Raw genomic sequence first — 17617 nt, forward strand, 5'->3', positions numbered from 1 at the left:
CCGCATAATAAACTTAGGACTCTGAAAAGCCTCAGAAGGATATTTCCTTCTGATAGAGCTTCAAACATGCTTCGCAATGACGTGCAGACTCATAAAGCAATGTTGCCACTGTAATTGCTATGCTTTGCTCTAACTAACTACATCTAGTAAGTAAAAGATGCTTTTGTGCATAAAATATTCAACTAAAGGAGTACTAAATTCGCAAAAAGAGACAACAGGAGTGAGAAAGGTATTGTCACTTTTGTACCTCATCAAGATAAATTAAGTATTAGGCAGCTGTTGATCTCTACTTTTCCAATAAGGCAGATAATGGGAAAATTTTCATATATACAGTAGTCCACATTGAGCAACCATAACTGGAAGTGGCAAATTAATTGTGTGGGATTCATTGTCTAGTTTTGGAATAAACAATCACCAGCCAAAACTCCTAAGAGAAAACAATGATAATTTTATTTACTACTTTGCAAAGAGGGTGCACCATGCACACGCAAGTACAGTGGATACATCTTAAATCATGAATGTTTTCTTTATACTCTCTATTGTTGTTGCAAATTCACTTCTCACCTTTTCCTCATTGGCTTGGAATTCAGGCCATCACAACCTACCTGAAGAGCCCAAAGTGAATATATTATTTTCCACGTCTAATTATATCTCTCATTACTCGAATTCTATCGCCCCCTGCCTTTATTTACAAATTACAAATAAAATTACCTTTTATGGTATTGTTTCCTAGGGATTGTTTCTAGAGTAACTATCATAACCAGCAAATTCTGGTTAAGATCCTGGCTCCTACATATACTTCCCAAGCTTCAGCCTAGCTCATGAGATTAGAAATATACAAAGTATTTTCTTCACAGGCTAGCATGTCTTCTGTAATTTCTGTAAAAGCAATAGGTTCTGTTTCCCACAGTTGTTAAATGAAGTGGTCACTAAGTGAAGCCGCAACTATGCTTACTATCTTCCTTTTGCCTTCATTTGCTTTACATACCAGCGAAGGTCAGCAAGGTGAAGACTGGTCATAAGCAGGGGTGGGTTCCAAATTTTTTTACTACCGGTTCTGTGGGCGTGGCTTATTTGCCGGGCGTGGCTTGGTGATCATGTGACTGAGTGGCCGTGGTCAACTTGAAGTCACTCGGGCAAGGTGGGGCAGCACTTTGCTGTGAATGACATCAAGTCATTCACATAGGGGCCGTGGTAGCTCAGGCTGGTAAGAAGCCTGTTATTAGAACACAGCAGCATGCAATTACTGCAGGTTCAAGCCCGGCCCAAGGTTGACTCAGCCTTCCATCCTTTATAAGGTAGGTAAAATGAGGACCCAGATTGTTGGGGGGGCAATAAGTTGACTTTGTAAAATATACAAATAGAATGAGACTATTGCCTTATACACTGTAAGCCGCCCTGAGTCTTCGGAGAAGGGTGGGATATAAATGTAAATAAATTTTTAAAAAAGTTGGCTACGCCCACTCAGTCACATGACCAATGCTGCAGAGATAGGGCAATTTCTCCTGGGGGACAGCCAGAGCTTCACCGCCTCCTCTTTTCCTCAGAGGAGCTGCCTCCAAGTCCTTGCAAAGACACACACACACAACACAACACAACACAACAGACTCACACACAATGTAAAAGCAGCTGCACTTCACCCAAAATGGCCCCTGCAACAAGGAGGAACCTCACACAGCCACATAAAGCTCAAAAACCAACTTTCACACTTTCCACACAACACAACACAACACAACAGACTCATACACAATGTAAAAACAGCTGCACTTCACCCAAAATGGCCCCTCCAACAAGCAGGAACCTTACACAGCCACAAAAAGCTCAAAAACCAACTTTCACACTTTACACACAACACAACACAACACAACTGAGTCACACACACACACACACACATATACACACACAATGCCACATACAGCTTTGTGAGATTCTGTGTGTTTGTGTAGTTAGAGTGAAACACTACAGAAACATATCAAATCTCAGAAAGCTGCACAAATATTTTATTATTTTATTTTATTTATATTTTTTAGATCAGGATCTCCAACCTTAGTAACTTTAAGGTTTGTGGACTTCAACTCCCAGAGTTCCTCAGCCAGCAAAGGCACTGAGAACATGGATTGCAGGCAGGCAGATTCAGTTGCAGCTGATGCAACTGATTAAAAAGCCAAAGGAAAGCGAGCCCGAAAGTAGCTTACTTATTTATTTATTTATTTATTGTTCACATTTATATACCGCCCTATCTCCCCAGGGACTCAGGGCAGTTCACAGGCACTTAAAAATACACATAAATACAAACTAAAATAACAAGTAAAAAACTTATTCCATAGCCGAATTGTTAAAACCATATAAATAATAAAACCCATTTAAAACCATAAAATTTAAAATCTAATCCAGTCCCGCGCAGATAAATAAGTGTGTTTTAAGCTCGCGACGGAAGGTTAATTAATTATGTAAGTGGGGAGGGGGGATTGGGTGGCCAGAGGAAAAAAAGATTTTAAAGGCTCCTCTGAGGATCTCAGCTGAAGTTGCCTAATAGCAGCCCAAAAGATCTTAACTCAGCTGGGATCAGCCGAAGAGGTTGTTAAAAAAAAACACTTTTAAAGGGTTCTGATGATCCCTGCTCAGCCGCACGATCATCAGAGGGGTTTTTTTTACTTTTAAAAGCCTTTTTTTGGCTGAAGAAAAGATGCTTTTAAAAGTAAAAAAAACAAACCTCTGATGATCGGGGAACCGGTTCGGGGGCGTGGCCAGCCAGCCATTACTACCGGTTCTCCGAACGCCAGCAGATTTTTACTACCGGTTCTCCAGAAGGAGCGAACCAGGAGCAACCCACCACTGGATAAGGTTACTTTTTCATCATCCTTGTAACTGTGAACAGTCACTAAATGAAACAAGACCTAAACAAGAACTACATACAGTGCTAAAATGTTATTTATACAATAAATGGAGAACAGGACTTATCTCATCAACTGCTAGAAATTTAAATTTCTTCTCTGCTCTGGGGCTTATTAATTTTTTTTCTAGGTGATTAAAGTTCTATTTCCAATAGAATTGTTACATTTTTAATAGTAGCCACAGCTTGCAATAATCAGTCTTCCTTGTGCTATTAATTGCTTCAGGGTTTTCTGAATTTTCTATGTTATTATTATTCCTTATTTTTTAACATTGTTTTATACTTGATATGTTTAATAACATTTTGTTGAATCTTAAATAAATAAAATTTCCATAAGAATGTTCCATAATGAGAAGAAACATATTGTCACCAGAGTTGTGCACTATTTTGTAATAGTGCTAAAACTGCATATAATCATAGATTATGATTATGTTATGTCAACTATGATCAAAGCAAGACAGCAGTGTATGCCTGCCCATATGTTGGATTATTGCCCTTTCATTTTAATAAACTACAAAAGTGGTATTTATTTGAAATAAGAAATTCCAGGCCTAAAGTCACAGCAATATTTCTAGGAAAGGCATAGGACCCCCTCAAGAGAACTAACAAGACTAATTTCCCCTGAGAAATCAAGATTGGCTTATAATATTTTGATTTTGAGATAGCCAGTAGACAAAGGACTGATCTAAGGTATTTTTCTGCTGTAGACTAAGGCAAAGGCTTTGCTTGAAACAAATGTTTTTTGTTTCATTGTGACAAGCAGTGGGATTCAGCCGGTTCTTTCCGGATTGCGCGAAGCAGTAGTGGCAACTACGGGAGGCTCTGCTCACCCGTCCAGATGTAATGCACGACTACTGCGCATGCACAGAAGGCCATGTGCATGCACATAGGTGGAGCATACAAGCAAAGTGTGCATGCGCTCTCACATTTGCAAACCAGTAGGGAAGGTAAGTGAATCCCACCTCTGATTATGACTAGATAAAATTCCAACCTCAGTTGCTGTGAGCTATAAACGACAATATTAATATTAATACAAATTAATTAATCAATATTAATTTATACATTAAGTGATGTTTTAATACAGATATTAATATTAATCTAAAATACAATGCTTTAAATATACAATGTACAAGAGCCAGTCTGATGTAGTAATTAAGGCACCAGGTTAGAAATCAGGAAACTGTTAGTTCTAATCCTGCCTTAGGCATCAAAGCCAGCTGGGTGAGTTTGGACCAATCTCTCTCAGCCCAGTTCACTTCACAGGGTGATTGTGGGGAAAATAGGTGAATGGAAAACTGTTAGATATGTTCAACCTACAGTTCCAACAGAAGAATTGTTTGTATCTATATTGCATCTTCTGTAAGCTATTGGAAAAGTTTGGAGAAGTGAAGCAAAGCAAGGTAATGAGTATGTTTTGCTGGTCAAAGCAAAGGAGTCATGTAATTTAGTAAAATGGCTTCAGGTGTGTACTTCTCTTAAAGCATTGTTGAAGCACAGCATGTGCCCAAAAGCTTTATATAGCCCCATTTTCACACCACAACTTTGAGCAGCTGATTATATTTACTGTACAACATTGCTTTCCAAGAAATTCTTAGCTTTCTTCTCTCTTCTTCCTGCTACAATATTTCTCAATCTAAATGTTCCTCTTGTGCAGGTACTTATGTCCTATATTTTAAATTAAAAAGATAGCCACCAACTTCTGCATGTGCAAATAAGTGCCAATAGTAGTGGGTTTCAAATCCTAGCGCTACCAGTTTGCTATCAATAGTGCGCAGTCGCGCATGCTTGCTTTGTGAGCACACAGTGCTTCTGTGCATGTGAAGAGTGTTGTTTATTATGTCTGGGCAGGTGAGCGGAGCCTCCCACCGCTGCTGCTACCATTTCACCCGAACCAGGGCGAACTGGAAGCAACCCACCACTGGTACCAATGTATACTAGGTCTCAGGACTGAAATAATTGTCTTGTAAATGCATTTGTATCTATCTGGCCTTTCCTGTGAGTTTGCCCACTTACCTTTAAAATCAGATTTCTGGACTCATATTTATATATATATATATATATTCTAATCAGAATGAAAGGCATGTATGCTGTTTGGATTGACAGAAAAATTGATATTTGTGAAAAGAGGTGTTAATGTTGAATAGGTTCAACTGTTATACACTTAGGCTAATATTAATCTTCTAAAAAGAGCTTATGTATGCCTGACTCTAAATGTTTATTATTCCATTTTATTTTATTTTTATTATGTTTAGCACTCCATATTTAAGACACATCTTAAAAATCAATGAAAAGAGTAAAGTTTAAATAAAATACAATTACTAAAATTGTAAAGTTTAAATAAATAGTAAAGTTTACTGAAAAATGGTAAAGCAGTTAATCTCCACTTTCTATGTATAGAGATGGCCTTCAAAAGAACTTGAAAGAACAAGACAGATGAGAAGTGGCGTGATATCAATCTTGGCATAAGCCCTATGGAACAGTACACCAGCATTCAGAAATTCAGGTGCCCTCGACCTGCTGATGTTTCAAAATACACTGAGGATTTCAGTCTTGTCCTGGGAATTAGGCCAGGTTATTGGGTAAGTCTGGGTACTGGTTGCATATATTTTTTGAGTTTGCCTAAGCACATTGTGGTGCTATTTTCTTTTAATTATTATTATTATTATTATTACAAGTTTTTTTAAATTGTTTATATTTATTATGACTATTTTTAATTTTTTGTTAGCCACCAAGAGTCCTGTGCCAAATTTAAATTTTAACACATGCATTTTAATAAATTTAAATAGTAATTGTGAACATTTCCAGAGTTGGCATAACCTCCAAACTCATAATCTTTGCTGTTAGTTCAGTCAATTATCAACTTTTCCCCCTTACACTATACAATATTTTGTACCTAAGGTTATAATGTTCTAAGTTGATTGCCAAGTCATACAATGATGAAAATATGATATCAGGGACACCAGAATATTTTACATACATACAAAGGGGTATGTTTTCATAGTCACTGCTGCCATCTCACAGATGATTTTTGTATAATAATTCCAAACAGCAAAATAAAGGTATGATAATCATATTAAAAACAAGACTATCTATAAGAACCTTTATGCTCTGATTATCTTCTATGCAAATCTACTATGATTTATCATTAGTAAAACTGTAGTTATGAGGAAGGGAAAGGCAAGATCCTGACTGAGTCCATTTTTTCCTTTCTACTGCTTATTTATTATGATATAACCCTTGGAGCCCTAGTAGATTGAAACAGTATCTAATCATATTAGTAAAAAACCAAGCAAGTCATGTTAGCTTGTGCCAAGACTACAACATTGCGATCATATCCCACCCAATCTGTATTCTAAATGGACTGCATAGATGACATGAATGGCACACAAATCTAAATAAATAAATAATATTCATTCTATTCATAAGTATATTGAATTTAGATTTCCCTTAATCAGTTGGCAACAGAATAGAAATTAGCACAACCAGTGGCAAGGTTCCTCTCTGTTTTTAATTCATATTTAAGGCAGCCCATATGTGGCTGCTAAGAATCAATACCAGCTGGTTGGAATGTAATCAAAATAATTCAAAGCTGGTAGCAAAATTATATTATCCCGATGTGCCACCTATTTAATCACCACTGCAATCATTGTAATCTCCAAACCTAGGGCTATCAGATCCAAATGCATATAAGTACTGAATGATCTGGGTGATCATCTGGATTTTTGTAGCCAAATTTGTAGCCATACCAAAGCCAATAGTTTGCAGTTACAATAAGAAAACAAACAGAATTGAAAATTATAGGATCTGGATTTAGGGTCTCTATTGCAATCATTTATTTAATTATCTCAATCAAGAGAAAAATAAGGTTTTCAGATTCTGGGACTTAAATGACCTCCGGTTCTACTTGCCGAGATGGTGGTGCCTCAAGTGTTCTTAGAAGATTCATCTGTTTGGCAAGGCTCCCAGCCTCGAAGGGATGGGTGTTTATGGAGTCCTGTTGGTTGAGGAAGTGTATTTGACCAGATGCATGGGATTTTCTTTCTACTAGCTTCTTTTTATTTTTCTTATTTTTAATGTAAGCCGCCCAGAGTTGCTCTGGAGTCGGGCTAAATTTGATGACTAAAAATAAATAAGTTAATATGATCACAGAGATAATATGTACACATAAATTGTGAGATGCTGCATTCAGACTGTCAGTTAATCCTGCTTGTTATGTTGAATGTGTTATGGCTATGATCTGAAGGGAAGAATATATCAGTTTGCTAATAGTAGCAATAAGAAGTTGAAATACTTGCTATTTGCCAAGTATATGAGAAAAGATTGACTTTGATTTTAGTAAAAAGGATTTTTAAAAAGATTTACTTTGATTTTAGTAAAAAGGATTTTCAAAAAAATTAGTATACCTATGTTTTATCTAATGATTAAGTGCATTAATATATCCTGTTGAATAAGGAAAGTTTACTCACATAGTTTACTCATGCTGCAGAGGTAGGGATAATAAGCTTGAATATTCCATACATCTTAGAATGCTTAAAGAAGAAGAGGTCAATGTCTTCAAAGGCTAGATGTTCTAGCAACTGATATTCTGCCTATTACTCTTTTAAAAAATGAATGTGATTGCTATAATCATTGTATAAACCAAATTGCATTTATAATTGGATTCTTCTATCATTTCCAGACATTCTTTAAGAGTAACCCCATGTACACTGCAGAATTATTATGTGCAGAATTAATGTGAAACATTTATATTAGTGTCTATGATTTATCTGACAGTCCATTATTCACATTGCTTTTAGTATGTATTCAAGTTCAGTTAATTCCAGAGTTAATTCATACAATCTTTCATGAGGTCAAAATGTCATGAGAAGGTGATTTCTTTTCAACCTATTTTCTGAAAGTAGTGAATGATAAATCCAGAAAAACTCGGTTCTAAATATTGTGATAAAACTGTATATGGAGATGGCACTGAAGAAGGTATTGAACAGCTGCCTTGTAAACATCAAGTTAGATGTGAAAAAGGACGAATGAATGAAGAAAGAACATCTTGATCTTCTATAAGAGAGGGTGAGAGAAAACCCTTTACATTCAAAATATCAATATTTTTATCAATAAAGCACAATTCCAATAGTCCTTGGAGAATATGTTTCCTGATCTGGCCTACCTTAAATTAATTACTTTTGTGACAATGTTGAGTCTCAAAATTAATTCTGAGTTAACTTTTCTTAGACTGATGAATGGCTACAGTAAAGCGTCTTTGCAATATATGTTGACTATTTTGGTGCGCTAAGAAAGCTGGATCCAGAAAGCTGGATTGGTGTATAGCGATTAGTACATCAGGACTGAAAGACCATGCGTTCTAGTCCAACCTCAGTCATGAAGCTAACTAGGTGGTCTTTAACTTGTCATTCTCTCTCAGCCTTTGGAAAGAAGCAAAGACAAACCCACTTCTAAAAAATCTTGGCAGGAAAACTGCACCCAAACATTTTCCAGGAGTCAAAAACTGATTTTAAAAAACAAACAAACAAACAAGTAAGTAAATAAGTAAACAAATAAGTAAGTAAATCTGCCCCACTAGCAGAGGTAATTCATGATAATATTCTTTTCACTCTCTTAGAAGTTGGATTTTAAATTGGGCATTGGAATTAAACATAAATATTTACCTGTGCTATTTTGAGAATCATTTGTTGATAAACAATAATCAAATTAAAACATTTCCATTTTTGAAATTCACACAAATCTGTGAGGTAAGGAAGGAAGCAAGCAAATATAATCCAAGTGACAGATTCAATAATACAGTAGTTAGTTTGAGCAGTCAACTGTTTAAACATAGAAATTACAGTATATGATTAATTTAAAAAATCTTAAAAATTTTGGAGATAAACAGCTAGGTCCAGATGATAGTATTGCTTTGTAGTATCTCCTATTCTAAAGGTGCTTTAAGACTTTGCTGGAGTGCTCATTTACTACAAACTCTGCAACTCCTGAGCTTAATTTTTCTCTAGCATCATATCACTGCCCTTTGCTGCTGTCATGCGATACTGAGAAAAGAATGTGTTGTTTAAGGTACTGTATTTAATGATTCGTTAAGTAAGAATAGATTTTCATTGTTTGGCAAAAATTACTGTAATTCCTAATCTTATTTTATAATTTATATTGTGTTGATTATTACTGTGATATTTATATATTACTGGTGTTTGGATTTTAAGACTCACCTATTTTTAAAAACAATGTAATATACTCACTTGTATAAAATTAACCAATGAATTATTGAAAATTTTGAATACAAGAAATTTAATCTTGTTTAATTGCTAATGCTTGTATATGCATTTTGTGTTTTATTTTTCTCTTTTGCTTCTTTTCTTTTTTCCCTTTATTATAATAAGCATATAATAAATTATATTTTTTAAAAGTTTAAATGGTTGTTTGCATAAAAGAGAGAAATTGTAGCTGTTACATGTAAAAGTTACGAATTTGTAAGCACTGCATAGCCCTGATAATTAAGGTTATGTGTTTTGGGTCTTTGAAATATTTTCCCTTTTTCTTATATTTAGAGAACTTTCTAAAGTAGTTAGATTTTTGACATGCAACCTAAACCTGGTTTGAAAATAAATATGTTTAATGGGACTTATTTTCAAGGGAGTGTGCATAGAACCTCTCCCTTAATATCACAACTTTATGAAAAAAGAATTTTTTAAAAAAAGAATGAATTTATAAGCAAGAATACTAAAATGAAATTAATATATTCTGGATTAGCTATTGAGCTATATTCCTCTTCCATGGCCAAGCATAGCTTTCTTTGTACTGTGATCTAACATATGAGAGATGGAACAGACAGTTCCCAAATAACTTTTTTTAAACTTAAGAATTTCATAACAGAGTTCAACTTTGCTCTTCTTGCCTTTCTGTTTTAAACAAGCCTGGATGAATGCCTATAACATCACTGGTAATATCCAGTAGATCTTTGATGATCATAATGTACTATGAAGTGCAATCAATTGTATGTGTAATGATGTTTTTTCCAGATTCTAACTATCATACCTTAAATACCAGGAAAGCGAAACAGCACAAACACAGGGAAAGATTAAAAGGCATTTACAAATGATTTTATTTTTATTTATTTATTTATTAAATTTTTATACCGCCCTTCTCCCGAAGGACTCAGGGCGGTGTACAGCCAAAATAAAAACAAAGATGTATACAATTTAAAACAACAATTAAAAAGAGCAAATTTTAAAGGCTGATTATTAAAATTTAAATTAAGAAGTTAAAAATATTAAAAAACCCAATTAAAATACATCACTAATTATGCCAGTCCCGCTTTAATGAATAAATATGTTTTGAGCTCACGACGGAAGGTCCGAAGATCAGGCACTTGACGCAGGCCGGGGGGAAGTTCGTTCCAGAGCGCCACTGCCCCCACAGAGAAGGCCCTACTCCTGGGGGCCGCCAGCTGACACTGTTTGGCGGACGGCACCCTGAGGAGACCCTCTCTGTGGGAGCGTACGGGTCGGTGGGAGGCAAAGGGTAACAGCAGGCGATCTCGTAAGTACCCGGGTCCTAAGCCATGGAGCGCTTTAAAGATAGTTACCAAAATCTTGAAGCGCACCCGAAAGACCACAGGAAGCCAGTGCAAGCTACGGAGCAGCGATGTCACGTGGGAGCCACGAGCGGCTCCCGTTACTACTCGCGCAGCCGCATTCTGGACTAACTGCAGCCTCCGGGTGCACCTCAAGGGCAGCCTCATGTAGAGAGCATTGCAATAATCCAGCCTAGACGTAACCAGAGCGTGAGTGACCGTGCATAAGGCATCCCGATCAAGGAAGGGACGCAACTGGCGAACCAGGCGAACCTGGAAAAAGGCCCTCCTGGCGACGGCCGCCAGGTGTTCATCAAAAGACAACCGTCCATCCAGGAGGACGCCCAAGTTGCGAACCACCTCCTTTGGGGCCATTAACTCGCCCCCAACAGTCAGCTGTGGATGCAGCTGACTGTACCGGGATGCCGGCATCCACAGCCACTCCGTCTTGGAGGGATTGAGCTTGAGTCTGTTTCTCCCCATCCAGACCCGTACAGCTTCCAGGCACCGGGACAGCACTTCGACCACTTCGTTGGGGTGGTCCGGGGTGGAGAAGTACAGCTGAGTATCATCAGCGTACAGATGATAACTCACCCCAAAACCACTGATGACCTCACCCAGCGGCTTCATATAGATGTTGAACAGGGTAGGCGAGAGAATCGACCCCTGAGGCACCCCACAAGTGAGGCGCCTCGGGGGCGGCCTCTGCCCCCCTGTCAACACCGTCTGCAACCGGCCAGAGATAGGAGGAGAACCACCGATAAACGGTGCCCCCCACTCCCAATCCCTCCAACCGGCGCAGCAGGATACCATGGTCGATGGTATCGAAAGCCGCTGAGAGATCTAATAGGACCAAGGCAGAGGAGCAACCCCTGTCCCTGATCCTCCAGAGGTCATCCACCAACGCGACCAAAGCCGTCTCCGTGCTATAACCGGGTCGGAAGCCGGACTGGAACGGGTCCAGATAGACAGTTTCCTCCAGGTGCCGGGGGAGCTGCCATGCAACCACACTCTCTACAACCTTCGCCACAAAGCGAAGGTTGGAGACTGGACGATAATTACCCAAAATAGCTGGGTCAGGAAGGCTTCTTGAGGAGAGGTCTCACCACCGCCTCCTTCAAGGCGGCGGGAAAACCCTTCCATCAAAGAAGCATTTATAATCCCTGGAGCCAGCCTCGTGTCACTTCCTGAGCAGCCAGCACTAACCAGGAAGGGCACGGGTCCAGTAAACATGTAGTTGCATGTAACCTCCCAGCAACCTGTCCATGTCCTCGGAGCCACAGAATCAAACTCATCCCAAATAACCTCAACAAGGCGTGTCTCTGTCATCTCAGCTGGATCATCGCAATCTTGGTCCAAACTATCCCGAAGCTGAACGATTTTATCGTATAGATAACCGTTAAACTCCTCAGCTCGTCCCTGTAAGGGGTCATCCCGTCCCTCTTGATGGAGGAGGGAACGGGTCACCCGAAACAGGGCGGCCGGGCGGTTATCTGCCGATGCAATGAGGGTGGAAACGTAGGAACGCTTCGCCTCGTTCATTGCCACTAGGTAGGTCTAGTAAAGGACCTCACTAGTGTCGATCAGCCTCGGAACGGCTAGACCTCCAAATACTCTCCAGGCGTCTTCTCCGGCGTTTCATCTCTCTCAGCTCCTCGGAAAACCAGGGAGCCAATTGAGATCTACGCCGGGTCAGAGGCCGCAAAGGCGCAACACGGTCCAAAGCCCCAGCCGCGGCCCGTTCCCAGGCCGCAACCAGTTCTTCAGTCGTGCCGTGGGTAAGATCCTCAGGAAGCGGCCCAAGCTCCGTCAGGAACCTCTCCGGGTCCATCAGGCGCCTGGGACGGAACCAACGCATTGGCTCCGTCTCCCTGCAGTGGTGAGCAGCAGTCTGAAAGTCTAGGCGAAGAAGAAAATGATCTGACCATGACACCGGTTCTTTCACTAAATCTTCTAAATCCAGATCATTTACCCACTGACCAGAGATAAAAATCAAGTCTAGCGCGCCTCCCCCAATGTGTGTAGGGCCATCAGTTACTTGAATCAGGTCCAAGGCCGTCATGGAGGCCTGGAACTCCTGAACCACCGTCGACGATGAGCCGGCAGATTAAGGCATTAAAAAGAGATTGCAGTCTTTATTTTTCTTAATGAAAATATAAGGCAGGTTATGGATACTTTGTCAAGCCTTGAAGCCATCTTTTGCTCACACCCATCTTCATTGGGTTTGTTCTTTGGAACCCTGACACACTTACTTGTTTCTGGATCAGTTAGATGTTAAAGCAATGGTGATTCCAATCAACATTGGGAATGAAGTAATAGATGCCTGCCACCGTTACAAGTATTTGATTCTATTGACTAACTATCTGTAAAAGTTGGTCTTTCCATAAGCTAAATCAGTCAGCTGCTTATAGCATCACATATCTTGTAGTTTGATCTTATCTCTTATATAATTTTTATGACTCTTAAATCTCTAGAAAGATTTCTGAGATTTCAGCTGTATGTTCAAGAATTCAACATGATACATTTTTTAAAATTTCTCATTATCTATGTGTATTAATTAATGTCTGGACATTCTAAATTAGCCAGATAAAGTAGAGATATTTGGGGAGATAGGATTTGGAACAACAGATGTTTTTGGATGCTCCTGAATTTGATATTTCACCTGGATGACACGATGGTATCTATGGTCAGGTGTGCCTTAAGCCAACTGGAACTGCCCCTATTCTTGGGATAATTAATAACGCACTTTATGCATATTATATTGTTGCAGCATGTTATACAGTATATAAAAGTAATATCTGAAGAATTTTCCCCATCACTTGGTCCAGAATGTGGCTGCTCAAATGGTTGTCATACAAAGCTAAATAGTTATAATCCAATCCTATGAAAAATTCACAATTATGATGACTTTTTTTGCAAGTCTACATGGCTCAGCAAAAGAATATTTTAAAGTACTTTTTTCTGCCTGTTTATTAAAATGGGTAGAGCCCTTCTTAGCATTCCGGTTAGTGTGTAATCAGAGAGAGGGCCTTGACCTCCTGTACTATAGAAAGTTTCATTTTAGAAGTATTTGCTTCCCCTCCATTTTTGCTGCTTTAAACTTTTTAAATATTTTGCTCAGGAATGAATTATTATAGGCCTTAATGATGCTTTTGCACTCCACTAAGAAACATTGAATCATTGGAAGAATCCATAAAATGATTCTTTGCACACAATTTTCAACATTTTCCTTCATTAATTTTTCTAGCCCCCCCCCGCCCCCCCCCATGATATTTGCACATTTTTTTGTTTTGTTTTGTTTGGCTTTTTAACAAACAGTCTGCTGTATTATGCATCTCCTCTGCAAATTACTTTTATGATGTTTTATTTATTTATTGCAAAAAAAGCTTTTATCCATCTGGCAAACTAAATCTTAAATAATGAAGAAAGAAAAGAAGTTTTGAAAAACTGAGTAATTTAGTAAGGAAGTTTACAATAAATAATTGATTTTTAATGACAAGAGATTATTGTAAATTTAAAAATGACTTGGCCTAAAGAAAAGGAAAAGAGATTTTTCTCCCTGAATTTACAGCAAACCTGAAGAAATCTATGGTTAAAATAGAAAAGCAGTTGGTAATATTCTGTTTTCCAAGAAAGACCAACATCAAAAAGGTCCATAAACTCTCACCAATCATGTAACTAGGGGGGAAATGTAACTGAAACACTTAATTGAAGAAATGGCTGAAACTGTAGCTGAAATACTTCAATTTAGAAAGCATATTGGATACCCTGGAAATGTAAAAGAAGTATATAAATGAATGGAATGAATGTAACAGACCTGTTTTTTGTCCTTTTTATAATAAACCTTTCCATCTGACTTTTCTAATCTTACTGTATACCTACTTAATATCAATAGTGCCCTCTACAGGAGATTCTCAGAGCTAATTGTATTTCTTTTCAGGTAGGGTTTACTTACAGAGTAGATATGCTGAGGAAAAAGTAATTATTCTTTTAATTTATTTGTTGTAATCAATTTACCAAATATAACACTTATCTTTTGAAGCCCAGAAGTAAAATGGGAAGGGGGGGAATATTTTTCTACACAATAATCCAGATATATGCCCCATTCATTTTTACCGACTCAAAGCTATGAGAGCTATGAATAAATCCCCAATATGAACATCAAGCCAATAGAAAAATATAGCGATAAACCACAAGTACAAGTCTTTTTAATTGTGAAGTTTAGCATGTTTACTAAGCTAATTCCTCTTCCTACTCGCCTGCATTTATTTTCCCCACATTTAATTCATAAGCATTCCCAAGAGCTAATGCCAAACTATAAATTTATTTAAACAATTCCATAATTACAAAGAACTGGCATCTAGCAGAAATCAGTATTGCCATTCATTGTTTCTACAACCCCATCATTACCAAGGTGGATACAAATCAGGGTACCTCTCTTTTTGGTACAGAATTTTTGCTTCCACGCAATGATTACTGGAGAGAAATGTTGTAAGAAAATGTATATTCACTATCACTAATATATATATGAATATGAAGTATTTATATAAAGTATAAATAGACATGAAGTATGAATTACAGTAATAATTAAACCAGAATGCAGTATAGCGCATTTCATCAATATTGGCAAGATTGTAATTTGCTGGTCTGTATGATGAATTGAGAGAGCTAGTTTGGTATAGTGGTTAAGGCATCAGGCGAGAAGCTAGGAAATCATGAGTTCTAATCCGGTCTTACACACAAAACCATCCGGAGGACTTTGAACAGGTCGCTTCCTCTCAGCCTTAAAAAGAACTTAATGGCAAACCACTTCTGAAAAATCTTGCCAAAAAAACTGCTGGAACTTGTCCAGGCAATCTCCAAGAATAGACCATGAATGGAAGAAAAAAAATGGCTAATTAGGCTACTCACACTGTAGATGGACAGTTGCTAAAGACCAATTTACAAATTTGTATTGCATATGCTTCAGTGACCACTGCCCTCCACAAACTGGTCAGCCTTTCTAATGGAAGATGGCTGACTGCATTTTACTATTTGGAGGAGCGTGAGGATATTGGAAGGAAGCATGAAGGGTAGGTTAAGATTCTTATTATTGTTTCTACAGGTTTGTGGGGTGTCTGACTTTGTTTCTTTAAAGTATACCAATGCTATTTTAGGACTTGTACAAGAATTCTAATTGTTTCTTGCATCAAAAGACTGAAAAACCACACTACCAATTTTCAGCAATTACGGTTTGAGCAAGTCCCAGGGGCCATAGAAGTGAGTCTGGAGCTTGGGTCTGCTGTTGCTCACCTCTGAAATAGATGAGAATGTACTCAAATGCATTTTTCTATCAGGCACAGAATCTCTGCCAAAACAATATATACTTTAAAGTTTATTTTTCCACATTCTCTTTGTTTACCATCATCCTTTTTTCAAGCATTACCCCCAGACCTTGAACCCAGTATTATGAATTATCTTTTTTTACTGATGTATATATATCAAAGAAGAAAGATAGGAAAAAATGCATTCTATATCAATTAAAACGGACTCTAATCTTGAGTACAATACTTTTACTGACATTGAGTTATAAATATTATATTTATGTTGGCTTAATCTTTCTTACAACACTTGAGTTTTATTTGTGTCAAAGTTGATGAAATAACTCAGAGATTCACTTAACAATGTTAGCACAATTGATGTTAGTAATATTAGTATGTTAGCAAAGGCATAATTAGCCTGCCTTTTCTTGAAGATAAGGTGAGATAATTTACTCCATTTTATTCCTGTAATTATTTTAAATCCCGAAGCAGAATTGCCTAATTGTCTTTGATTGTTAATGTGATTGTATCCAATGCATTTTGTCTTTTCCAGGCACATACTTAATATTCTCTTGTTCTAAATATCAATTAAAAGGTTGTCTTCTGATTTTTGGTGGGTGTGTGCGTGCACTTGCATGTTTTGTTGGTTCTTTCAGCATTATTCTCTTTTTCCTGTTGTTTAATTTACTTATATTGTAAAGAGGGTAAAAGTGCCAACCCAACATTTCTCTATCTAATGATCTAGAATCAAGATGCTCCATGATACTAATCTGTAGGAATGAGCTGCTATCGGCAATATAACCCTTCCCCCCCAGTGGTGAAATGTAAAATTCATTACTACAGGTCTTGTAGGCATGGCTTGGTGGGGGGGGGGAATGTGACTGGATGGGCATGGCCAACTCCTTTTTTTACTTTTAAAAGCATTTTTTCTACAGCCTCGTCAGCCGAAAAGGTTGTAAAAAATGCTTTTAAAAGCTTCTGACGATCAGGCAACTCAGCTGGGATTGCCGGAGCCTTTTAAAAGCATTTTTACTACCTCTTCAGCTGAGGTTGTAAAAGGCTCTGACAATCCCAGCTCAGCCACGCGATCATCAGAGGCTTTTTTTTAACTTTTAAAAGCATTTTTTTGGCTGAAGAAAAAATGATTTTAAAAGTAAAAAAAAACCCCACTGATTATCACGCAGCTTAGCTGGGTATGGGAGGGGAGGGATTTTTGCTACCGGTTCTCTGAACCACCCGCCGCCATCACTACCGGATCATATGATCTGGTCCAAACCGGGAGCATTTTACCCCTGCTTCCCACCCACCCCATTCTGCTATTTTTACTCCTTTCCCTGACATTCTATTGTTGATTGTGGTTCTTGATTTTAAGTTCCAATTCCCTAACTGGCTCAGTTAAATATACAGTAGTTTATGCTAGTTGCTATTGTCTAATGATGACAAATTGTGCAACTACATAGTTCATCACAATTATTTGAGATATTTTTTTTAAAAAAGGCTATTAGCATTACCTTAGATCAGTGTTTCTCAACCTTGACAATTTTAAGACATTTGGACATCAACTCCCAGAATTCCCAGCCAACAAATGGGCTTTACTGAGTTTAAATGAAATCTCATAAAATATTATTTTATTTTATCTGATTAAATTAAATTAGTAGAAAATATACTGTATTAAAACTGAGGTGTCTGGAATTAGGGATACAACAAGCATTCCAAAGTGCACATGGGGAAAAAACATTTTATTTTAATATTATTTAAAGAATAGAAAGAGAAATTAATTAAAGCCAACAAACTAATTTATCATTGATATTCAGCAATGTCCATTTATTTCATTTTAATTTTACTGTT

General features: G+C 37.7%; 1 long non-coding RNA gene across 1 annotated transcript in view; it reads left to right on the top strand.

Moving 5' to 3' along the window:
* LOC131198639 (uncharacterized) overlaps positions 1-17617 on the top strand; it is a 51361-nt gene that overhangs the window by 4534 nt on the left and 29210 nt on the right. Inside the window, exons 3-5 of the long non-coding RNA XR_009155129.1 lie at positions 3654-3840; positions 5291-5472; positions 8310-8422. This is a non-coding gene — a long non-coding RNA (uncharacterized LOC131198639). The remainder of the gene's footprint in view (positions 1-3653; positions 3841-5290; positions 5473-8309; positions 8423-17617) is intronic.

Source organism: Ahaetulla prasina, chromosome 4 (assembly GCF_028640845.1).
Source record: "Ahaetulla prasina isolate Xishuangbanna chromosome 4, ASM2864084v1, whole genome shotgun sequence".
Classification (NCBI taxonomy): Eukaryota; Metazoa; Chordata; class Lepidosauria; order Squamata; family Colubridae; genus Ahaetulla; species Ahaetulla prasina.